Source organism: Aythya ferina, assembly GCF_964211825.1.
Source record: "Aythya ferina genome assembly, chromosome: 7".
Taxonomy (NCBI): Eukaryota; Metazoa; Chordata; class Aves; order Anseriformes; family Anatidae; genus Aythya; species Aythya ferina.
In genome coordinates this window covers 5,380,362-5,405,289 of record NC_140302.1, presented here as the reverse complement: position 1 = coordinate 5,405,289, position 24,928 = coordinate 5,380,362, and the positions used below count along the sequence as shown (strand labels likewise).

Below are 24,928 nucleotides of genomic sequence, written 5' to 3'. Positions count from 1 at the left end.
GTCCTTCAGCTTGATCTTGCAGTAATGTCATAATCCCACCTTTATTACATCACTGTTGTCATGGAAATAACTGTGATTTCATAAAGTCTCCATAATGACTTTACCACAAGATCCATTAGGATGGGAAGATGGATTGTGAAGGCTAGAAAAATGCTTTCTTTAAGCAAATGCATGCTGGATAATTAGCAAATGCAGCAAGGGGAAAGAATGGAAATTTGATGGAGATAAATAAATGGATCCATCCTTAACATGGGCTATTTATGAACGTTTTCCTTGATTCAGTTTCAGATGGCACAAAGGCACTATCGTAATATTCCTGGTCAAGTCTAAAAGTCCCGTACTTCAGGGCATAGCCAACACATGTTGAACAAGAAGCCAGTTCCTGCCCCAGCGAGTTATCCTCAGCCTTTCGAGGTCCCCCAGGTTTTGGAATAACTTTTGAACAACTGGAAGCTTTTAGGCTTCCACTGGTGTCCTGAGAGCCACCCAAAGTGTGGTGGGACCAGGTGCCTGGATGGTCCCAGGAGGCAGATAATGGAAGATGGCAGAGAAACCTCTTGGGCTTGCATCCCATGATCAGGTGTTGGAGGAGGAAGCCTGACTTAACTCCCTCAGACAGTTCGGAGGAGCAATATTGAACACAATTTCTTGCTGGATATCAGGTCTGTGGCTGCCCATTTCCCTGCAAGGAACTGGAGCTGGGAGAGGAGGTGCTGGAGCACCAAAGGTTCTCACTTGAGGTCTGCTGGCCTCATGCTGAAGCACAGCTTCCCTGTGCCAGCCATGCCTGGCCTGGGAGCAGAGAGGTAGGAAGGCACTCCTGAGCTAATTGGAGTGGTCGAGGCCTAGCCAGCGGCATTTCACGCATTAGCCAAATTTGAGCTAAAACTAATCTCCCAGTCGAGACAAATCTTTCCTCTGCAATCCTCTTACTGCATTTACATATGAAAATCCATGAACGCTCACTCAACGGGGCCGTGGTGGGACTTGAGGGGATTGCTCGTGAAGTGGCTGGCAGTGCTGTCTGGAGAGGTGCAAGGCTCTGGCGGCACCCGCGTTCCCCAAATCCCCTTCCCCCAGGAGCTGGGCAGCTGGAGCCCAGCCCGGGTGTTTGTATCAGTCCTACCTGGTCCTCCTGGTAGGTGAGAAATATTGGCAAACGGGAGAAAGGAGCCTGGCAGGACCTGATGCAGGTACACGAGCATCGGTGAATGTTATCTTGTTAATCGGAGAGCCGTACCTAATTGTAATTGTGAGCCTTGTTACTGGATGCTGTCAAACCTGCGATTTCGTGCTTCGGCTTTGAGGAATAACAACTTTTCGTGATTAATCATCGCTGCTGGTCACGCGCAGTCTCTTAACGATCTCCTGGGATGGCTTGCTGGAGTGGGAGGAGAAGGTTTTTAGCCACTCGTCCTGGCTGGGCTCCAGCTTTGACTGTGATGATGGGCCAGACAAAATTCATCCCGCGCCTTCAGCCACCCGTAATGATGTTCCTCACTTCATCCTGGCAGCGACGGGGCCGGATAATGTGTGGTCTGAAACATCTGTTGCAGCTCGTAAAAACACCACGTTGCAGGGGGGATTGCTCCTCTGCCGCGGAGCCAGGGAGCCACAGGCACGGTGAAGCCATCAGCATCACTAACAGGGAGCTGAACAGCTTGGCACGGCCCAGGTGGGCACCACCTTGCCCCTTCCTGCCGAAAATACTGGAAATGTCTATAAACCAGCTCTGGAGCACATCCCAGGTTGTCTCAAAGCAATCTGCAGGGAAGCAGGGCTGCCTCGGTGCTCACTCACCATCCCCGAACCAAGACACCGTGTCCCGGGGCACAACCCGGGGCTTCTGTATGTATTTGGCAGCTCCCGTGGTCAAGAAAAGAGGCCAGGTGATTATTTTGGATCTGAATTTGGAACTAGGGTGCTCTCGAGGAAGTTTTCTTCTTATTTCATTTCTTCAGTTAAAAAAATATTCAGAGTTTAAAAAAAAAATAATCACCTGAAACCAAGAAACTGCATTTTGGGCAAAACGAAACGTTTTCAGTCAAGCCGAAATGAATCTGTTGACCTCCGAAGCATTGTTTTTGGGGTGTGATTTTTCAGCTGGACCAGCGAGCCAGCAGATCTATTATTCACACTGCTCTGCTAATGAGGTCCTGTGGTCTGAAGAATACATACTGTATTGACACCTCACTCCTTTCCGTGTCTGATGCAAGCTCTGTGAAAGTCAGTGGAAAAAAAAAAAAAAAAGCTTTTAATAGGAGCTGGGCCAAGCCTCTGATGCCGAGTTTTGTTTGGGCCTGCTTGAAGGACACGGGGATCCTTTCGGATGCATTATGAATGGAGTCCTGGTTTGATAAACAATGGCATCTTTTTGCTTCCCTGAAGTATACTCTCACACGGCTCTCGGATAACACCGATTTATTCTGTTAGGCTGTTAAGGGCTGCGAGTTCTGCCTGTTTATTACCGGGATGTTTTCATCTCGAAACACACACTGCTTTTGATGAGGTCTTCAAGGAATGCTACTTCTGCAAATGCAGAGATGTAGCATAAACACCCAAGCAGAGTGGTGTAAGACATTGCCTATCTCCTTGGCTACCCACGCCAGTCAGGAGGAGAAATCCTTCCACCATCAGAGGTGTCCCTGCACCATCAGATGCTCGTGTGGCTTTCTTTTGTGTCTGCCTCATTAGCAGTAATAAATAAACGCCCCCCAGAAAGAAGCAAAACAATCCCGTCCTGCACAGAGGAGGCTGTAGGTGGTGTGAAAAGGAGTGGGGATGGAGAGGGGAGGATGTGGACGCTGTTTGTTTCTGTGGGAAGAAGTTAGGAAGGGATGAAATTGCCTTTTTTAAAGCATCCAGCTCATTTATTTATTTATTTCTACTGAAGTATCCAGCTGCTGCCGTGGTTTTTGCTTTCAGGATAGGGATAAGTACACAGCCTCCTCCCCAAAAAGGATGGATAACCCTCGCAGCTCCTTGCCCTCTTCCTCTGCTCACCCAAAGGGCAGCGACAGTAACCCTCGTCGGTGGAAAGATTTGTGAATACACATGTGTGGCAGCCCTTCAGGATGCCAGGGCTGATTTGCCTTGATGTTGTGCTTGTTTTTGCCCTGTTCTTCGGCTTCCCGAGGACCACTTCTGCAACGCTGCGTCTGCTCTGAGCAGATGCAATCAACCCCCTGTCTTGCCCCGTATGGTTACTGCAAATGGAAGGAGCGGCTCAGGGATGTTTCAAGTGCTGAGCCTGGCTTGTGCAACAAATACTCGGGGCTGGATATTGGCCCCATGGAGCTGAGCAGGTGAAACCAGCTGAGGCCCGTCCCTGTGGCACTGGATGTGCTCCAGCAGGGACGTTGGCTGCAAGAGCAGAGAGGAGCCCACTTTGTGCGTGGATCTGCTGAGCCTCCCACCACCTACTCATCAGGGATGTCTTGATTTAAGCCAGGAGAAGGACCAGGAGGGTTATTTTCCTGGCTCTGGGGCTGAACACCTCAAGAGCTTTCTTCGCAGCCAGGCTGCTCCAGCTTTGGAGGGCAATCTCTTTTCTGTTCTCATTTCAGCAGGTTGTTCAGGACCGGGTGGTGACAAACAGGTCCCTAAATAACCCTGCCTTCAGCAATGGCATTGCTGTTCCACGGAGAAAAGAAAGAAGTGGTTATAGCAGGGCTTTTTTGCAGCATGTTGCTTGCATACCGCCGCGGGAGCTGAGCTGGTTTGGAGGTCCTGAGGAGGGGAAATAAGGAGAGCAACCCCCTTGCCAACAGGTCTGAATTTGCCCCACTGCAAAACCTTTAAAGCTTCACAGATTAAAAGGTGAAAAAAACGCAGGCCTGGACTCCTAGCAAAGGCCGGGGGACGCAGAGCCCCCAGTTTGTGTGATGGGGGACTTCTCCACGAAATAAGGCTGCAGAAGGGGAAGCACGGTGTAACGGTGGAGCTGGGTTCATTTGTCAAACCCCTCTCTGCTTCTGCACTTAGGGAAGCGAAATAATAATTGGGAGCAAAGCTGAGGTTAATCTGCGCTGAGAACATGATATTATTAAAAGAAGGAGCATGGGGGGGGAAGCACAGAGCTTTGGTGGCTCATTTTATTTTCAGCTTTATCTTTGACGGTCACTGGCACCGGAAAATAACACTTGTCTTCATTGAATGAAGGGATGTGTAAGGAGAAGTCCTTGTCTGGGGAAGAGCTGCTGGTGGGACCTTCAACACCCCTTTCACACCAGTCTTCTCCTCGTGAGAGTTGTGGACCAAACTTCATAGGTGCCAAAGCCCCTGAAGAGGAAATGTGGTGTCAGCTAGCATCAGCAGTGTGAACTTGCCCTCTGTCCTCCTTCTGAGCCCAGTTCCGTGCCGAGATGTCCCCAAACACGTTGGGTTTCCTTCCCCGAGGAGCATGGCCAACATCATGGCCAACATCTCCCTCTTGGTGGCTCTTATGGACATCTGCCTGTTCTAGCACAGGTGTCCGCTGAACCTAATCACCCCCAAAATAATTCTGGCAAGGCTGGGATGTGGTGATGCTTGTGGTTTGGGCTGTGCTCGCACCGAGCTGATGAAGGGATTCCCAGGCACAGGTTAATGAGCTGTGATGCCACGGGAACCCCCCGGCAGAATTATAGGGCCGTAACTCAGCTGCCACGATTGGGTTCTCCATACACAGGGGCACCTGTCAGGAATTTATTACTAATGTATTCTTATACCAGGCCTCGTAATAAGTAAAGAAGGGCTCCAGCTGTCTCTAGTGACTTTTTAATCATCTAAGGACGCGTTCAGCTAAAAGCTCCACACCTGAGGTGACAAACACCCGGCCCGTTGGTGGGAGCCACTTTGCTTGATGTATTTATGGGAGCTGTATGGCTTATTCTGCTGCTTCTTGCATTTCTTTGTGAGGAAAAAAAAAAAAAAAAAATCTTTCTATTCTTTACAGCTGTAAAGAAAACCTTTCTGGAGCGCAGCAATGCCTTTCCTGAGTCAGCTGCTTGTCACTTTGCATTTAGTGCATCCCGGGTAGGTGCTCGGGTGCCACGAGCAATGATGGTGTTGGATACAGATGTTTTCTGCCTGGATGATGAGAATTCTTTGTATGTTATTTTTTTAACGTCAGTTAATTCTCTTATGAAAAGAACAGAGGCCCTGTGGTGCCCAGAGCTGGGGTAGCCTGAGTAAAGCTGCTTCATCAGACATCCAGGTCTTCCTACCCAAAAAAATGCCTCAGGAAGTCTTGGTTTGCTTTGGGCGTGTGCTGGTGTTGCTGGGGAGCAGCGTTGCTGAATTTTTTTTGGAGGCAAACTGCTGAAATGGCTCTTCTCAGTACGGATTTGAGCTGGTTTGGATTTGAGAGAGCTGTCAGCAAGCTGACAGCACAGGGAGGTCCTCTGCCGACCCCTTCTCCTGGCATCTCCAAAGTCCAGGCAAATTGTGCATGTAGAGCCTGGCTGTAGGTTTTACCTCTCCATCAGGCATCGCAGCAGCTCCTGGGAGCTCTGAGAGCTTCCTGCTCAGCCCGGGGGCAGGTTAAGCTTGGTTTTCCTTGGGAACGTCTCTTGATACCTTTTACAGTTTAGTATTTGTCTATGGCGAAGCATCTTCCTTTCATGCTAAATGTGCGCCTATTATATGCATGGCTTATTTCCAGGTTCCTAGAGGAGGCTAGAGGCTTGCTTCATCTGTGGCAGGGAGGAATCTGTGTCTGCAGCCTCTCTCAAACCAGGAGGCTTCCAGCCTTCAGTGACTTCAATCCCAGCACCTTAAGACCTGTTTTTTTTTTTTTTTCCTGTGCCTCCTGGTTGATGTGGCTAGAGGCGATGTGTGCAGGTTTCCCCGAGGTGCAGGCCACGGGCACGAGCAAATTCAAGGCCAGAGGAACATTTTTGGAAGGGCATTGTAGATTGTGTGTGTTTGCTTTTTGTTGTTGGTGGTGATGTTTGTTTGGCTTTCGCTAGGAAGGCATTTATCTCTGGGTTTTAGAAGCGACCTCCTGCAGTCACCCTGTGGATTTGGGAATCTTCTCCCACTGTCAGCAATTTCACCGTGTCATAAGAGCTTAATTTCCCACTCTAGAGATTGGTTTATTAAACATGCTTGTCACCTCTGGGCACGAGCTTTGGGGGTCCTGCTGAAAGAAGACAAATGTGGAGGGGGAGGAAAATACAGAAGAACAAACCCAAACCCCAGTAGGTCCCCGATTTCCCCTTTCCCAAAAACATCCTGGTTTATTTGATTTATTCTGAAGCCAGGGCACTCTGCATCTTTGCCAAGCCCGTCTGCACTCTTTAGGATGGAGGTGGGCAGCGCTGCCTTGGTCCGAGGTGCTGTCCTGCTCCTTGCAGCATCCCCGATGGGTTTGCAGGACCGGGGTGCGCTCGTGCCGCTGCGGCGGGCACGCAGCAGGCAATGCAGGCAGCACGTCGCCCTTCATCATCTTGATCAAACCTCCTGCTGGGAGCAGCACGGCCTTCAAACGCCAGGTTAAATGAAGCAGGAAGGCTGTTGTTTCAGGAAGGACCGGTGAGTAGTGCTGGGGGTCCCCGAGGAGGTGCTCAGCAGCTTCGGTGTGAGGGACCCGCTGGGAAGCACGGGGCTGGTTGCGCTCCCTCCTTGCTCATCCGAGGGCTTGGGAGATAAATGTCGGATGTGAATGACTAGACTGTGGGCAGCCAGTGGAGAAAATCAATTAAAATACCAAGCGGCTTAGAAACAGGAGCTTTAATTACTACATAGACAGGTCTTAAAAGGCAAAAGAAGGCATTGCCCGTGAGCCAGACCTTGCCTACCCTTGGGGTTTTTATCCCAGTGGTCTCAGGACATCTCTGGGGCATGTTGTCTGCGTGCACGTGAAGAACAGCCAGCCAGACCTCCACTGCTCTGGACAAGAGCTTGCATCCCGTGCCATGCAGGGTGAGCCGTGGGTGTCTTTCCAGAGGTGAGCACATCCCCCTGTGTGCCTGCAGAGCGGGATGAAGGCTGCAGGAGCTGCAGGGGGCTCGGTGGGGCTCTGGTGGTGACCACGTCTCCTCCCCTGTCGCAGCACGCCAGCACCATTTGCAGTGCCGTTGCACAACCAAACCAGCATGCTAATAATACCCCGAGTGTGGAAAGCACAGAACAAAGCGTTGATGAAATCACTGCAGGCTTTCCAGAAGCCTGTCCACATCGGTGTCAGGCACAGGGTGAAAGAAGGCTTGGTGGGAGCCAGCCAGGGGATGCTCTTTCTTCTCCCACCCTGGTGGAAGAGGTTCAGGAGGCAATGATGCTCTGCAGGACGTGCTGCTGTCTGCCAAGGGAACAAACCAGGCTATTTTTAAGTTTTAATGTAACTTGGGGGGAAAGAGAAGGGAAAGATAAGCCCTGCTTTGTGCTCTGTATCAAAAGCTTGGACGCGCCGACTTCCAGCTCTTCTTTCCAGGGGTTCCCAGCAAGCGATTCCAAATCTTCCTGTAAATCTCCACTCCGCTGCTGCCCCAAAAGAAGGTGGGAGGATTTGGGATTTAAGCCCCTGTTGTTCGCAGGAAAATTAAAAAAAGGGATCTGCCTGGAAAAAGTGGAGGAGGCGTCCCCTGCCCACAGGGAGGAAGAGATTTAAAAATATTCCCCGTTGACAACAAGATGAGTTATTGCAGTCCCTAAGCTGCCGGGATGGGGCCGAGCTAAAAGCCTGTGCCGTGCAGTGGGGGAGTTACTGGGGCTGTGGTGAAGCCAGACTGGGGGAGCTGGAAGGGATGAGTGCTTTTGTCTGCTAAATGCCGTGCTGTCAGCTCTTGCTGCTCTTGGGAGAGCCTTGCAGCATCTGGTGGTGCTTCCTGCGATGCTCCCTGCTTTCGCTTTTCCTTTCTGAAGAAAGTTTCCAGGCTTGAGGCTGCCAAAAACGTCCCGGAGGCAACAAGCTGAGCTCACCCCAGAGCTTGGAAATGGGAAGGAGGAGCAGTGAGAACCCATTCTTTAAAGAAAATTTTAAATAAAGTGCTTTATTTTGGGGAGGGGGAAGATGTGTTGCTTCTGTAGAGCTGGTGCCACTGTGGAGCAATGGGGGACAGGACAGGGCCCCCTCCTGGGTCTGTTATTGGGATTTTGGGGTGTGTAATGCTACAGGAGGCAGCAAGGATCCACTCATGGCTGTGGGCTGTCTCTCTTGCATTTTGGTGCTCTCCTTTGGGGTCAAGCTGCCGTGGGATGGCTGTGGGGAACAGCCTGGGACGTGGGCGCAATGCACGAATGTCGGCTAATGGCACTTCCCCCGTGCTGAAGCCAAGAGATGACATTGCAGAAACAGTCTAGGTCAAAATAAATTGCTTTCTGGCATTCTGAGATTATCTAAACCCTTCCTTTTCCCAGGATAAAAAGGAACAAAGACTCAGCTCTGCTCCGGAAAGAGCCTGGGATACCATTTCTGTGAGCCACGAGAGCTTATTAAGGGGAGAGGGTAAACAAAGAGATTTGGGGTTAATTTGCTCAGGAGGGGGAACGAGGGAAGAACAAGATGCTGTTTTTTTAAAGCCTGCCACTTCTCCTGTCAATAACAGCAGGCTGCTGGTTGGGGCTGTCGCAGGCAGTGGTGTCTTTTCAGCGTATTGACGGGCAGCCCTCGGTGGTTTCTCTAACTGCACATCGATTTCACATGGACTCGCTTCCAGCCCCCCTGATTGAAGCCGTGGTGGTGCTGCTGTGTCACCTCGAGCCCACCCTGGCCACCTCTTGAGGCTGTCCCCAGAGGTTTTATCCCCAACACAAGGAGCCCTGGGGCTTTTTCCCACCCCGAGGCTGTGCTGATGCTGCTGTTCCCTGCTCACCCTCTTTTGCATCTGGTGCTGCTCCTGCCGTCTGCTCGGCAGCAGATGCCTCTGCACCTTCTGAGGCAGAGGATGCCGGGTGTTTTTGGAGCTGGCAGGCTCCCAGCCCTCCCCAGACCCCCTGTCCTGGGAGGATACATCTGTTTGCAGCACTCGAGCTGCTGGCAGCTGTCAGTACCACCACTGGTGGGACCAGTTCCAGCTGCCGGTGCCGACCCCATCCTTGGCACCCAGCGCTCTTCTGTGGGGTGGCTGCTGCTTTTGGAAGGATGAAGGCATGCCTGGAGGAAAAAACAATGAGGAAACCTAGATTTAAGAAACAAAAAGCTCTATTTCTTTGCCTAAGTGACCATGTGCCCTTTTCACACAAGGGGTCAGGTTGGAAGGGACCTCTGGAGGTCGGCTGGTTGATGCTCCCTTCTTGCTGCACCGATGTCTCCTCCAGGTTAGGTGTGCATGGCCAAGGAAGGTCTGCTCCAGAGCTGTGTGCTGAGCCTCCACAGCTGGGGATTTTTCTCTAAAGTCTCCTAAAATCCTCATTTCCTCGTTCCTCTTGCAGACAGGTATCCCTGAAGCTTCCCCAACTTTGCTCTAGCACAGAGAACTGCTCGGGAGGGCTCCAAAGCGAGAGGCACGTACAGGGAGAAAATCAAATATATATATAATTTATTTTTTTTGAAATATTACGGGTTTCAAATGCTTGAAAGTGGGCTATAGTGGAAACTCTTCTTTTCAAAATGCATGGAGTTCCACGTTGATGCTGTCCACAGAGAGCTGTGGTGTGAGGGGAGAGTTTCGTGCTCTGAGCTTCCAGGGGATGGACAGAATAAAGTGTCCCTTTTCTCCCTGAGCTCACTTTGGTGAGCTCTTCCTCCTGCTGGGGAAATAAAGATAGATCTGCAGCTGAAAGATAAATCCTAAGGCTTTTAGCAGAATTGTTTCCTGCTGGGGGCCTGGCAAGAGCAGCTCAGGGGGCTGCTGGAAACAAAACCCTGCTGGGGGACTAAATCTGGAAGGCACCTGGCTGGGCACTGAGAGCATCCTGGTCCTCACCCCGAGTAAGAGAGAGAACTGCTCTAGAAAACATTGGCGTGGGCCAAGAGCATTAAAGCAGAACTCTAAGCCAACGAACAGCCATGTAATTACAACCCCTCCCCTCCTCCTCGCTGCTGGCTTCCCTGTGTAATTTCCTTTTAATTTTTGCTTAATAGGCATGCGTGAGGGATGAGCGGCTCGGCGCGCCGCTTGCCCTCGTGGTGTTGGTGGCTGGAAGCAAAGGAAACCCTGGCCGTGCTCCATCCATCCCTGGCTCCAGCAGGGTGCTGCAGCCCACCGGAGCTCTGGTGTGAAATCTTGCCCAGCCATGCTGTGCTTTCCCACTTCCAAGGTGTGTGTCAGAATGGGAGGCATTAAATTAAACTAGCACTCGGGCTCTGTTTCAGTTCCCAGGCATGCACGTCGTATCGCTGCGCTGCTCTGTGTGCTGTCTGATAACAGCAGCACCCGCTGGCTAGGCTTGGCCTGCGGGACAATATGCAAAAAAAAAAAATAAATTAAAAATTAAAAAATCAGAAAAATAAAAAGGAGGAGCCTGGTAAATGCAATTTCAGGTGTCTCGGCCTCTTTAGTCCCTCTGACGCCCTGGCTGCCATCCAATTAATTCTGCAGAGAGCCCCCCCAAATTGTCTAATTGAGTTGTTTTCTCCTGGATGTTGCAGGAAATGAGGACTGGGAGCTGCTCTAGCTGCATGCTCAGCAGCTTCACCCATGTTTTCTGATGGGCCCCACAGCTTGACTTACCTTGGAGCCGGCAGCAAGACCCAGAGCAGGGCTGTGGAGGTGCACGAGGGAACCAAGGAAAGGTGGAAGACCCTTCTGTAGACCTCCCTTTAAGGTGGACGGATGCAGGCTTGTGCAGGTGCTGTCCCCACCACATGGGGAGGCTTGATGGGTGCTCAGCTCCGTGCACAGCAGCTCCCAAGGAGAGCAGTGGAGCGCAGGGCTTGCGCACCAAGCATCTGAAGCATCCTCCCCACCGCAGCGCCCTTTGCAGAGTCTTTCCCCCAACACGCTTGCGAGGTAATTAGATAACTGCCACGAGCAGATACGTGCGCTTAATAAGCATGCTAATTGGTATTGACCAACATGTGGCAGGCACTTCGTCAAGTGCCAATTAGAAGTGCCTAAGAAGTGCTCGAGAAACGAGTGGCCAGTGATTAGACCTCAGGGTGGGGATGCGCACGCTGCTGGATAACCAGGACAAGAGCCACCTGGCTCCAAAAAAAAATGCTTTTCCTACCCAAAACAGCACACGTGGACTGGGCACCGTGCTGCTGGGAAGCTGCTGCCCGCATCTGCAGGTGTTTGGCTGTGGGTGCCCAGCACCCCAAGGCTGATTCCTGCTGCACGTCTGCAGCAGCCTCCCTGGAGCGGCTCCGATGTTCTCACTGGCCTGGCTTGCTTTATTTATTGCCACCGTTAATTAATTTTTTTTGGATAGGAAGGACAAGTCCCCTGAGACCGTCTGCATGCTGGAGACCATTACTGCATTGGTGTCTGAAAGCTCCAGCACACAAAAAGCCCTGGCTGCTGTCAGCTGGGCGCAATTAATTAACCGGCCCCGCTCAGGAACTGCAGCCCTGTGTGGCTGTGTCATAGTGGCTCTGGTCCATGTGGCACCAGGACACCCAAAAAAGGGGCTCAGCTCAGAGGCATGGGGCTGCTGGGACCCCTGAGCTACACCAGGTACACCAATTCCTCCACAAAACAGGGTTAGGGTTAAGGTTATGTGTGACATAGAATCATAGAATCATAGAATATCCTGAGTTGGAAGGGACCCTTAAGGATCATCAAGTCCAACTCTCGACACCGCACAGGTCTACCCAAAAGTTCAGACCATGTGCCTAAGTTCACAGTCCAATCTCTTCTTAAATTCAGACAGGCTCGGTGCAGTGACCACTTCCCTGGGGAGCCTGTTCCAGTGTGCAACCACCCTCTCTGTGAAGAACCCCCTCCTGACGTCCAGCCTAAATTTCCCCTGCCTGAGCTTAACCCCGTTCCCGCGGGTCCTGTCACTAGTGTTAATGGAGAAAAGGTCTCCTGCCTCTTGACACCCCCTTACGAGGAAGTTGTAGACTGCGATGAGGTCTCCCCTCAGCCTCCTCTTCTCCAGGCTGAACAGGCCCAGTGACCTCAGCCGTTCCGCGTACGTCTTCCCCTCCAGGCCTTTCACCATCTTCGTAGCCCTCCTCTGGACACTTTCCAACAGTTTCATGTCCTTTTTATACTGTGGTGCCCAGAACTGCACACAGTACTCGAGGTGAGGCCGCACCAGCGCAGAGGAGAGCGGGACAATCACCTCCCTTGACCTACTAGCGATGCTGTGCTTGATGCACCCCAGGACACGGTTGGCCCTCCTGGCTGCCAGGGCACACTGCTGGCTCATATTCAACTTGCTGTCTACCACGACCCCCAGATCCCTCTCTTCTAGGCTGCTCTCCAGCGTCTCATCGCCCAGTCTGTACATGCAGCCAGGGTTTCCCCGTCCCAGGTGCAGGACCCGGCACTTGCTCTTATTGAACTTCATGCGGTTGGTGATCGCCCAGCTCTCCAACCTGTCCAGATCCCTCTGCAAGGCCTTTACGCCCTCATTTGAGTCCACAACTCCTCCAAGTTTGGTGTCATCAGCAAACTTGCTCAAAATACCCTCTATTCCTACATCCAGATCATTTATAAAAATATTGAAAAGTACCGGCCCTAAAATGGAGCCTTGAGGGACCCCACTGGTGACCGCCCGCCAGCCTGACGCAGCTCCATTTACCATAACCCTTTGGGCCCTGCCCGTTAGCCAATTGCTCACCCATCGTATGATGTTTTTATTTAGCTGTATGGTGGACATTTTGTCCAGTAGGATCCTATGGGAAACCGTGTCAAAAGCCTTGCTGAAGTCCAAAAAAATCACATCAGCTGGTTTCCCTTGGTCCACCATACGGGTGATCTTATCATAAAAGGAAATCAGGTTAGTTAGGCAGGACCTACCCTTCACAAACCCATGCTGGCTGGGACCAATGACTGCTTTGTCCCCCAGGTGCGCCTCAATAAGTCCGAGAACCAACTTCTCCGTGATTTTACCAGGCACTGACGTGAGACTGACAGGCCTGTAATTGCTAGGGTCTTCTTTCTGACCCTTCTTGAAAATTGGCACAACATTTGCCAGCTTCCAGTCTACTGGGACCTCTCCAAATTCCCAGGATCGTTGAAAAATAATTGATAGAGGTTCCGCGATGACATCCGCCAGCTCTTTCAGCACCCGGGGATGAATCCCATCCGGACCCATGGACTTGTAGGGATCCAGGTGGAGTAGCAAATCCCGCACACGTTCAGGGTCAGTTGGGAGTTTGTCATCCCCACCGTCCCGGTCCTCCAGCTCAGGGCACCCTGGGTCCCGAAGCCCATCATCGGCATTGAAGACAGAGGCAAAGAAGGCGTTAAGCGTCTCTGCTTTGCCTACGTCATCGTCTGTGAGGAGACCTTCCCTATCAAGGAGCGGCCCTATGTTTTCTTTAGTTCTCCTTTTTCCATTTACATATCTAAAAAAACCCTTTTTATTTTCTCTCACAGACACAGCCAGCTTCAACTCTAGCTGTGCTTTGGCCACTCGAACTTTCTCCCTACAAACACGAACAGCATCCCTGTATTCTTTCCATGACGCCTGGCCCTCCTTCCAGTAGCGAAACACTCTCTGTTTCCGCCTAATCTCCATTAGAATGTTCCTGGTCAGCCACGCCGGCCTCCTGCCCCGCCTGCCTGACTTGCGATATTTTGGAATTGCCTTATGTGTCATCCCCATATGTGTCCTCCAGGAGTGGGGAGGTAGATCTGAGCCCAAATTCAGCCTCTGCATCCTGTTCTATCACAGCAGAGGAGAGCAACTCTTGCTTTCCCCAGTCTGTGCCACTGTTTTGGTGCACGCACTTGGTCCTGGAGTGAAAGGGCAACCCCAAGGAGCGGGGCGGTTTGGTTTTGTGTGCCACCAGGAGCCCATCGCTCAGTAGTACAGAGACATAATCTCACTCACATTGATTTTTGTGTGTGTATATATAAAATACATACACAAACATGTACCTGTAGACAGATGTGCTGCTGAAGGTGCAAAATCCTAACTCCTGGAAGGACAAACTCCCCTTTCCTCCAGGCTTCTTTTTAAGCCTGAACAAAGAAAGGAGCAAACAGGGATGCTGATGTGGTGCTGGCAGGTCTGTGACACGGGGCTCCCATCCTCACACCGTGACAAAATCCAGCCCCAGCAGTGATACAGGAGCGTGGGGCTTCAGCAGGTGGCTCCTGTGTTCCTGTGTCGAGTTCACGGTGCCAGGTGAGGGCTTCACAGCAGGACAAAGCGAAGGGGGTTGGGACAAGGCAGTCTGTAACCTCTCTTATTCTCTCCCCAAGGCACTCTGGCAGGGTCTGAGGCTTCTCCCCTCAGTGATTATTAAGTCAAGCAGGCTCCCCGAGCCCACCTAGCAGGGCATCAGCCAAAAAATCCAGGCTCCAGGAGGAGCAGGAAGGGCTCCAGCCCTGTTAACCTTCAGGAGGTGAGTTGTGCCTCGTCCCCACCCCGTTGCTCACAGTGCCTAGCCTCCCCAAAGCACTGCTCGCTGTTATTGCTCCTTCCCTCCCTGGGATATACGGAGTGGGAAGAGAAAAACCCCAGCAAATTAGGCCGAGCAGTTTATCTGACAGGCCAGCGCTCTCCTGAATAAAGGAACAAACCGGGTTTGTCTTGTGGCCAGGGTGACACTGTGCCACAAAAGAAGAGCAGGGAGAAGTTAATTAAACTCTAAAGAAGCCATTTGTTAGAGGAGGAAAGTAAGACGTGGCTGTTCTTCAATACTGCAGGAAGGTTCATTATAGAGGGAAAACATTCTTCAGCAGTTAATAAACTATTTTCTGCGACCTAGCTTTGAGAAATGGTTAAGGGAGTGTCCATGGCTCATTTTAATGTGCAGTTTTGCAAGGTATCCATGGCCCATTGGCTCCAATGGTTTAGAAAAGGGCTATCTCCAAAAACTGGGGAGCTTGGTGGGTGGGTAAATGAATGCAGAGCCCCTGCTGCCTCGTTTTTGCTTTGCCCAAGTGCACGACTGCCACAAGGTCTCGGTTGTGCTCCTGGCTGTGGGCTGGGAGCCCTTTTGAGGTGAGCTTTTTACCGGCTGGAGCACATCTGGAATGCTTCTTCCAGATGTGCTGGCAAGGACAGCCTTGGCTTGCAGAGGGATGACTCTCGAAAGCCTTCCTTGCCATGGGATGTGTATATATATAATTCAAAACCACAGCCAAACATGATTTGGGGTGATGCATTTTCCCATTTTTTGGGGGAGGATGCTGCCTTTAGAAAAAGCTCGCGTGCTTGCTGGCACCCTGGAGCATCAATCTGGCTGCAGCTCCCTGAGTCTGGAGAGCGGTGTGATGCTCCAGTGGGCTGGTGATTAAAATGCCTCTGCAGCTGCCGTGCTGCCCCAACATCACATTGCCCCAGTTCTCCTCTCTGACATAAATCATGTTTTGGGAGATGTCACCAGCAGAGTCCCAAGGGAGCCCGTGCTGGCACCTTGCTTTCTGGTATCCTCAGAAAGGACCTGGCTGCAGGTCCGGGGAAAAAAAGAAATAACAGCCTGTGCTGGCAAGGCTGAGTTAATACCAAAAAGATTAAAATACAGCCAACCTCCAAGAACGGGGAGAGGACCTTCTGATACTTAGTGACTGGGTAATAAAAGGGCGGATGAAATTCAAGGCTGCTAAATGAAAAACAATGCACAGGGGGAAAATCATTCTGACTTTGCACACGGAGCAGTGGGCTCTGAGCTGGCTGTTGCTGCTTGGGGAAGAGATCGTGGAGTTATGCTGGAAGTATCTATCAAAGTGACAGCTCGTGCTCTGTGGTAGTCCAAAAAAACAAATATAATGATAGGAGTTACGGGGAGTTAAGAGAGAGTGAAATGGGGAATGCTACTCTGCTGCTTAACGAGTGTCTTAAGTAATTTGGGAGTGGGTCCTGCCTTCCCAGCCCCAAAAATGGATGGGGAGAAGCCTGGAAAATCATCCACGGGTGGCCGGGATTGACTTAAGTTAGGGATGGGCATGAAATCCCGTATATCGTGGAGCTGAAGAACTGGTGACGATCGCTCAGCTGAAGAAGCACACAGTGCTGGGAGTCAGGATGAGCGAGAGAGGCTACCAAGAGGCGAGAGAAACAAAATCTTTCTTGGATGCAATATCCCTCAGCCCTGGGAGGTGACACGTCGGGCCTCAGCCCAGTCCGGCTGCCGGAAAGAATCTGCCCGGCGTCGCCCTTTGCAGCCAGCAGACAGCCTGAGATTCACTGCCACCACTTACCGAGGGATAATGAAACATTTCCGGAGACAGCAGTAAATCTCTCCTGCCACGGCGCTCACCAGCGCCTCTTCGATCTGGGAAAAAAGGTTTTTAAAACTCAGCAAAGAGGGAGTTAAGATGTCGCCGTGCCCATCGTGGCTGTTTTTGGGGTGAGCGGTGGGATGGGGCCCAAAAATGGGTGCTGGAGGTAAGACCAAGGTTTGGATGCAGACCTCGAGGTCATGGCTGTCCCCAGGAGCCATCAGATCTCCGGGCTCAAAGGGATGATGCTCATTTCTCCCGTCCTTGGGGCTGCAGTGAGCACGAGTCCTAAGTCTGAATAATATGGGGGATCCCAACAGTCGTGTTGAGAGAGGTCCTGGGGTTGGGAGGATGCTCAGGAGAGGAGAAGAGCTGGCTGAGAGCCTTGGGATGGCCAGCCTGGGACAAAACACCCTTAGCATGTCCTGGTTGGAGGCATGGCAGAGGGCTGGTGATCATCACCGTGTTATATTGATGCCCAGCAGAGCCTGGACAATAAAATTTCAGTCCCCCAGCAGCACGAGAGGAGGGGGGGAATGCGCAGCAAGGAGCGGTGGGGGAGAAGGGGACATCAGATGGCAGCAATCAACAGAAAAGCTCAACTTAATGGGATCAGCCCTTGTTTTGTTCCTATTATCAGCACCTCGGGAGCGTGCCTTGTCTAATTAAATCCTCTGGTCTCCGAAGCACCCAGCTGAGGTCTGTGGCCCAGCAGCAACTGCTTGTGTTAGCCCTTGCAGGTCGGGGGCAGGTAGAGGAACGTGGGGTTCCCTGTGCAGCCACTTTTGGCTCGATAGCTTTCCGTAAGCCTTGTTTCAACTGGTTTGGCTCTCCTTTGGTGGAGAGGGAGGGCTCGGTGGATTTCGGCATCTTAAGGCTGAGGACTTCTCCTCCAGATGTTGCTGTGCCATTATTTTTGTTTGCGTTGCGACGCATTTAATGCACGGTCTGCTCGAGCCGTAGAGGCTGGGAATGGTTATTTCTAGAAGAGGCCTTAATCCTGCTTTGGAAAGAGCAGCCTCTTCCACAAAGCACTCTTGTCTTCCCAAATCCTCGTGTATCCTGAACACATCCAAGCGTACCGTGCAATTTTCCTGCTGCTGTGCTGGAGCCAAGCCTGGGTCTCCCTGCTGCTGCGTGGCCATGAATTTGCTGGCTTGGGGGGGAAAACATTTCCTTCTGTCTCCATCCGTGGCTTGCTTGGCCTTTTGAACAAGGCAGGAAGAAAGGGAGAGCTCAATTTATGCTCTCAGTCTCACTCAGCAGTTTATATGCCTTTGGTAAAGTTGTGATTGTTATCAAGGCTATCGAAGCCTCCAGAGTCTGAAAATCAAGGTGAAAGCTTGCTTTCATGGATTATTTCCAGTCACTTTTCTTCTGGCTCTGCTAAAAATAACACAGGAATGGCTTTCTTAGAGCTTTCCTATTCCCTCCTGGCCAGAACGGAGAAGGTCAGGAGCCTGAAAGTGAAAAAAGAGCAGGGGGAAGGAGTCACGGCAAACTTCTCACGTGCACGGCTGCGGATGAAATTGCTCGCTGCTTTTGCTTTGATCTGAACCTGATTAACTTTCCCCTGCCTCCTCGCAGCTCATTCGTGCTCCTAAGGCTCTTTGTTTTCCAGGCTTAGCACAAAGGAAATTTTTGGGCTTGTGGGGTGTCTGGAGCAGCAAACTCACATTTTCATCCATTTTCCTTTGGAAAGCTACTTGGGAACTAATTGAGCTGGAGGCTGGGCTGACAACTCTGCCTTTTAGAGCCCTGCTCCCAAACCTGAGGGCGACAGGGAAGTCACACCTTGGTGTCACGATATATCCCTGTTTGGTTTGCAGGTGAGACCTCCCGGCACTGGCCACGGCATAGGCATGGGCCCAGCTTGCTCTGAATTCTCTGGCAATATAAAGCTCTTCAGCTGCATTTATGATGCCTGGCTTGCTAAGCTTAGACAGGCTTTATGTGAGAAAAAGCCTTTTTTTTTTTTAGGTGCTACGTTGCATTTTCATTTGTTACAATAGCTTTGCCTTGCAGGAGCTCTGGGTTTTGTTAATTGCTGGCTTGGCGTCTAAATTTGACTCTGGTTTGTTGTATCTTTGTTGTCTGAAGTGTTTCCACATGATCTAACACGAGATAGCTGTTCCACATGAGATAACAGTGTTATCTTGAAGTACATGCACAGCCAGGAGAGGAGAACTCTTTTAGGGCACGTGGAAATGGCAAAATAGTAGTTTCTTCCTGGAAATAAAAAAATAAAAGGAAAAATAAGAAGCTAACCAGGAGTGGGAGGGCATTGAAGCTGAAAATACAGGTTTTTACCCTTTACAGAACTCAGTCAGCTTCAAGTCCTTGAATTGTGATGCCTTCAAACAAGGGGCTAATGGTGCTTTTTCTCAGCTGGTTCTTCCATGGGTGCAGCCCAGCCTCCTCCTCGTCTAGACAGCATATGATGGACCCAGGGCCCAGTTCAGGTGTGTGTGCCCACATCTCAGGAGCGTAAAGCAATCCAGAGATGTCAGTGGGATTGTCGTGGGCATGCATTTACCCATGGCCTCACGGTGGTTTTCAGCCTGGGCTCCATCCATCACCCCAAAGTGGTGCCTGAGCAGCTCCTATGAGCTGATGTTAACCCCCAGACCAGCTCAAGCGGTCACTGGGCTGCTTGTTATAAATAATAAAAAGAAATAATTGGGCTAATAAATAACAAAACCACGAGGAGCAAACCTCGAGTACCTCCATTTGTGCACAAGGGCCCTCTTTTGCGTGCAGAAATGGGGATCTGCCTCTCCCCAGCCCCAGAGTTTTATAGGTGTGATGGGTTTAGGTGCTTTTTTCCTTGCTCACATCTCCCTGGAGCTGTTTGCAACCTGCGTGTGCCGTAGCCAGGAGAGCTGGCAGCATTTGACCCACTCTAAATCCATTGACAAAGCTTTAAGAGAAAGGGGAAAAAAATACGAAAACAACAAACTGATGCTTTTTGTTCCAGAAACTTTTCTGCCACCAATTAAGCCCAGAATTGAATATGACCAGCCAGGTAGAAAAATGAAATAAAGAAGGGGTTTGCTCGCTGTTGCTGCTTTCTTCTGCATTTTTCTCCTGGCGCAGGCGGGCTGCCAGCACTGATGTGTTGCTGGCTGTGTCAGCAAGGGTCAGGAACGCTTTTTTTTTTTTTCCAGCTTCCGTCAGCCGCTTGGCCACAGTCACCTCCCTGTGTCACCTCTTCTCCCGTGTCCTTTGAAGGCCAGCAGCATCACCTTTTCAAAAGGAAACGTAAAGCTAACACCGTTCCCAGGCTTTGCTGGAGCAGGCAGGGGCACAGATCACCTGCACTACGCTGCACCAGCATTTGCAAGGGTGAGGCTGGAGGTACCAGCATTACTCATGCTCTGCCAAAGCCAAAAAAACATCCCCAGTCCATTTCCTACCAGCAGGGAGTCCAACTGGCTGCAAAAGTGGCTGCTCACTCTCTGGCTTTGTGCTATAACAGCATCGTGGGCTCCTCTCCTTCCCCTCCCCAGTTTTCCAGGTGACCCACCTGGACCTACCCATGGAGCTGGAGCAGGTGTATGAATAATTTGGTGCTGTATCTTGGTGGATCTCCATTTAGGGCTCCAAATCTCAGCTCACTTCTGCTCCTCAGGCCCCCTTTCTGGTGCCTGCTGGCCCTGTTCTCCAAAGTTTTGCTCTGTGCTGGAGGAGGACACGAGGACACAAAACTCTGCTCCTGGGGAAGGGCTTCCTGGGAGCGCTGGGCTTTGTGCAAGGAGAAGAGACTGTATTTTTTTCCCAGTAAATAAATCAATATTGAATGTGTCCTACCTTCCTTTTATTTTCTTGGTCCATGGCCAGGAAACAAGAGACAGATGTATTTTTTTGAGGGCAAAGCAGGCAGCAGTTAGCCATGGAAATAATATTGGCTGCTCCCTGTGTTGGAGATAACTCTCTGTGAGATGCTGGCTCAGATTCTTCCTTCCCCCCCATCCACAGGTGAGACCAACTTCAGAACTTAAATCCAATACATAAAGGCGGAGAGGGAAATGTTTAATTGTCCGGGCTCTGCTGCAGGCTGATAAGCCTGCATTGATTTTCTGTAGCGAAGTCTCCAGAGTGTACGTGTTGGTGTGTGTGCGGGACGTGCATGAATGTTCCCTGCTCCTTTGGTATTTCTGGTCTCCCGTTGCATGGTGAGAGCGTGATGCTTCCTCCAGAAAATGGCCATCTACAGGGCAATTAGGGTTTTTTCCTTGCTTGATTGTTTTTTCCTCCTTTCAGCTTGGCTTTCTACCATTTCCCTGCCACATCTGGGAGGGAGGTGTCGGGGAAGGTGGCCCTTCACCAGCACATGTCCCTCAACCTGGAGCTAGAAGGTGAGTGAGTATTTAGGAGGTTAAACAACCCTCCAGCCCAGGGGTCTAATCCCTGCCTGTTTCTGCTCGTAAATACAAACATGCAATAACACACACACACACAAAAAAATCCCAACTGAGTTTTTATCAATAGCTTGAGCTGTTTTGCACTGGAGATCCACAGAAAAATGTTCAGCTAACTTTTTATCTATTTATTTTGAGGGCTTAGTGGAAGCAAACGCAGCAATAAGAGATGCTCCAGCAAGTTTTATAGCTCATTTCTGAAAATTACAAGCTCTGGAAATTTCGGATGTCTAGCCAGGACCTGGCTGTTTATCTCACCTGCGTCTCCAACCCCCACGAGGTGCTCCCAGTGTTAATTATAAAACGTTGGTCTGTACTCAGTGATGGAGAAACGTCCAGAGGAGCCCAAAAGGGGACAAGCAGCGCTCAGAGGGGATAAATAAATAAATAGATAAAAGAGAAAACTCCAACCTCCCTGGAGATGTAATAGGCTTAGCAGGCCTGCTTGACACATGTCGGATGAAATAAAATAAATAAATAACCGAAAACATCACCGTTGGTAAGAAGATTAGCTTGAACGTGGGGAAATTTCTCTAGGGACTGTCTGTGGCCAGAGCCAGTAGCTCCCAGGGCCTTATCAGAGCTGTGAATTCCCCCTCCCTGCCCGCAGGGGTGGCGATGGGGAGCTGGGGACACATCTGCGGGGGCACCTCGATTGTCACCGTCCCCATCCCCAGCTCGCCCGCTGGAAATAACACGATGTGACTGCCCAATTTGTGAGTGCCACCCCTCCGGGAAGAAGGCCGGTCCCTGGGCAGCAGATTATCCTCTGGTTTATTGCAGCATTGTTCCGAAACAAATCCTGTGAGTGCCTGCCTGTAATCACTTTTTCCTCCGTGCAGGCAGACCTCTCCGTGCGGACCCCGGACTGAGCTTGAGGCAGTGGCGTGGAGCGGGGAGAAGCCCCCTCTTGGCCTTGCTGCTGGGGTTTCCACCCGCAGCACGGCTGAAAAAACAAAAGACCCGTGTGGTTTTCCTTGTTTTAAAGTGAAAAAAATGAGCTTTAAGTGTCTGAAGATGCGAGTGTAGGGGAGACAAGGGGCTGGCATGCGCTCCCCTTGTCGTACTGAGAGCAGGACGGCTGCTGCTGACATCAGGCTGGAACTGGGGTTATTTGGGGGATTTTGGTGATGTCCCCAGGGGTGCTTGTCCAGCAGCTCCTTTCCTCCCCCCCAGCCCATCTCCCTGAGTGGGCTCTACACCACAACCCTAATTTTTCCTTCCCTTTTCCCCATTTCACAGGAGCAAGCCCCACTAGGAATTGCTGCCTGGCCATCAATAACTGCTCCAACGAGGGCTGCCTGAGCTGGTGACTGGGCTCCGTTCCTGCAGAGTGCACTTTTATTTAATAAAACGGCGCTGCATACAAATGAAAAGGTGTGCTGGGCTCACTTCTCCTACCTGATATTTATGGCTGGAAATAGGAGCGTTTATTTGGCCAACGTGTATTAAAGGGGCTGAGCAAACCTTATTTTCTTTGTTACAGACCTGGCTCGTGACTCGAAGCTCAAAGCTGCTCACCTGGGAGCTGATTTCTGGGCAGAAGTGACCTTTTCTAGGGAGAAAAGGACCTCCTCGCCTGGATGAAAGCCTCTCGCCATCATAGCCACCGTGTTCCTAAGGGGTTCAGATGAAGCTCACAGGCCACGAGGTAAGGCTGGAGATGGAAAAACCTTCTCATTTTGCTCCCTAGCTCTGGGCTGTCTGGGAAATCAGCTCAGAAGGCAGCGTGGTGGCGGGTTGTACCCATAAAACCACGTCTTAAAAAGGTACGCATTATCTGTTTTAAAGGAATAAATGAGTAGAAAACCTCTGGGTCTTTTACGAAGCAGCCATCGGGAAGAAAGCTTTTAATCTCCTTGCTGGAAGAGAACTAGGAAATTAGCTGCTAACCAAGCGTTCCTCTCCCACTTTTTGGGAAAAAAAGGTATCTGAATGGTGTCTGAATGGTCCTGAGCTCCTGGCACCAAGGTGGGATGCTCCAGTTGGCGGGCTCTTCTCTACAGGTGGACCCTATCCCTGCGTTGAGGTGTTGGGATATGGACACGGTTGAGATCTGGGAGGTGCCCTAATGCTGCTGGCGGTGTGGTGGCAAACTGAGCTTGGCTAGGCAATTTGTTCTGAGGAAGGTTTGTGTTAGTTTTAATTAATACCAAGGAAAAAAAAAAAAAAAAGAGTGAGAACATAACATCAGCTGGGACCCTGCTATGTCTGACACCTCCATCCTGACACTGCCTAGCCAGCCTGTCTGGTAAATGTATTTGATGTTTCTGTCTCTAAACATGATGGATAATTAAGGCTGGGCTCCTGCTGGGTGCTGGGTACCGCACCCGGGGGATGCGCCACGCCGGGCACGTCGTGGGATGCCCAGGGCTGCCTCAGCAGCACCCCCTGCTCGGGAAATAGGCCTCCCTTCTCCACTGATGCAATTTCTTTCTCTTTTTGGACCTGGTTATTCAGTCTTCTTCCTCAATATACCTCCTTCTGTTCCCTGACCTGTGCGTGCAGCTTGGCATCCTCCCCAGCTTCTCCTTCCCCACCTCGCGCCCTCCCCTCTGCTCCCCTCTCCCTGCCCTGCTCCCTCTCTCCTCCCTGCTCTTTGGGTCTCGCACATTTTGGAAATTCACATCCCATCTGGTCCCTGCTGATGTAGAGATATCGTATCGCAGGCAGGGCCCTCTCGGAGCCGCAGCGTTAATTAATGGTAATCCCTTAATCGCAGGGTTACGCCAAAGACCTCAGTGCCCAATTTGTCCCCTCCTGAGCAGCACTGGACCCGAAAGAGCAAAATTGCCTGCCTGACAACGGGCTGGTCACCCGAGGTTATTTTCCTTTTGATTACCTATATTTGAACAACGAGGTATTATCATATTCTATTTTTTTCTTCCTGCTGTTGGCTGCCATAATCTGGCAAAAACACCTTTGCCACAATGAAAAACAAAAAAGGAAAATGATTTCTTTCAAAATTTTTAAAGGGAATTAGTGTTTGTCAGGATGTCTCTTTTTCTACCTTTCTGCCCTTCCCCCTGGCATCAACATTTTTATTCAGAAAAGGGCTGAAAAGCCCCGTCTCACTCGGACAACTTATCTCGTTTGATCTGGAATTTTCCTGAGCACTTTCATCCAGTCGATCAAAACTGCTCAGCTCTCCACTACCTGACATAAAAATGCCTTTTTGTGTGTGTGTGTGTGTGAATTTTGTACACGTCAGTTCTTCAACAAGAAGTAACTGGAGAAAACATCACGATCATGTAATTCCCACAGAAAACTCCTCAGAGCACCTCGCAGCCTCCCTAAGGATGCTCGATGCTTCCTTTTGGGCTGTCTTCTCCAGGTGCTCTCGTGCAACCTCTTCCTCCAGTGCAGAAAATCACGGACTTCACCCCAAAACCCTCTCAGATAAAACCCTCTCTGCAGTACTCAGCACCAGGCAAGTGGCAAGCTGGGGCCTGCCCCTTCTCTTGCTGCCCAGCTGGGTGCAAGGAGGGACGGGCTGACAGGTGAGGCACATTGCACCCAGCTGCTGGGGGTAAAAGGGGAATTGGGGAGCAGCTCTGGGCTGATGAGGGGCTTTGGGGGAGGCTGGGGCTCTTCTGTGGTGTGTCTCTGTCCCTAGACTTGTGCTGGAGGAGCTCTGGGTCTGCTACGATTCAGGTTAGTGCTTACTAACTCCTTAAAATGTCTTTTTTTTCTTTTCTTTACAAGAGTTAAAAGGCTCTCTGGTTTTGCTACAGTTTGCCTTTTGCACCTTTCCTTTCTTGGGGAGGCAGAGCCTGGCTTTGTGTGAGCTGTTAAACCCATATCAGCTTCTCCTTCTTCTTGAGGCTCAAATTTCCTTCTCTCCTAGTGCTTGGAGCAACCTTCTAGCTGATGATGGGGAAAATGCCAGGGAAGATGTTGGCTGAAAACATCTGGGTCTGCGTGCACAACAGCAGCAATCCTTCGTATGGAAAGGGAAATAGCAGAGGGGCATGAGTGCTCCGAGACATGCTGCTGGGTGTGTGTAGTGGCCGTGATGTGGATAAAGCCTCAGCTGTGCTTAGCCTTGCTCCTATATTGCTTTGGATGGGTGAACCGGAAAAGGAAAGAAATGAAAAAGGAGTCGCACATGCATAAAAATTAGGGATGGAAAAGACCTGGGTCACCTACTCAATACTTTCCTGCCACAGGATGATTGTTCCTGGGCTGAGAGCTCCGCTCAGGCTTATGGCAGGGAATACATTAACCTTTAAAACAATGGCATTACAATGTTAGATATTTTCTTTAACCCAGATGCTACGGTCCTGGGAAATACGA

The 24,928-nt window shown here is 50.8% G+C and overlaps 2 long non-coding RNA genes across 2 annotated transcripts in view; both read left to right on the top strand.

The window, feature by feature from the left end:
* The window catches only part of LOC311439435, a 147,180-nt gene that overhangs the window by 107,702 nt on the left and 14,550 nt on the right, over positions 1 to 24,928 (top strand). The window contains exons 26-27 of the long non-coding RNA XR_014694716.1: positions 20,475 to 20,569; positions 22,119 to 22,283. This is a non-coding gene — a long non-coding RNA (uncharacterized lncRNA). The remainder of the gene's footprint in view (positions 1 to 20,474; positions 20,570 to 22,118; positions 22,284 to 24,928) is intronic.
* LOC311439570 lies at positions 4,901 to 10,869 on the top strand. Its single transcript, XR_014694825.1, has 3 exons — positions 4,901 to 5,016; positions 10,007 to 10,188; positions 10,514 to 10,869. It is a non-coding gene; the product is annotated as an uncharacterized lncRNA (long non-coding RNA).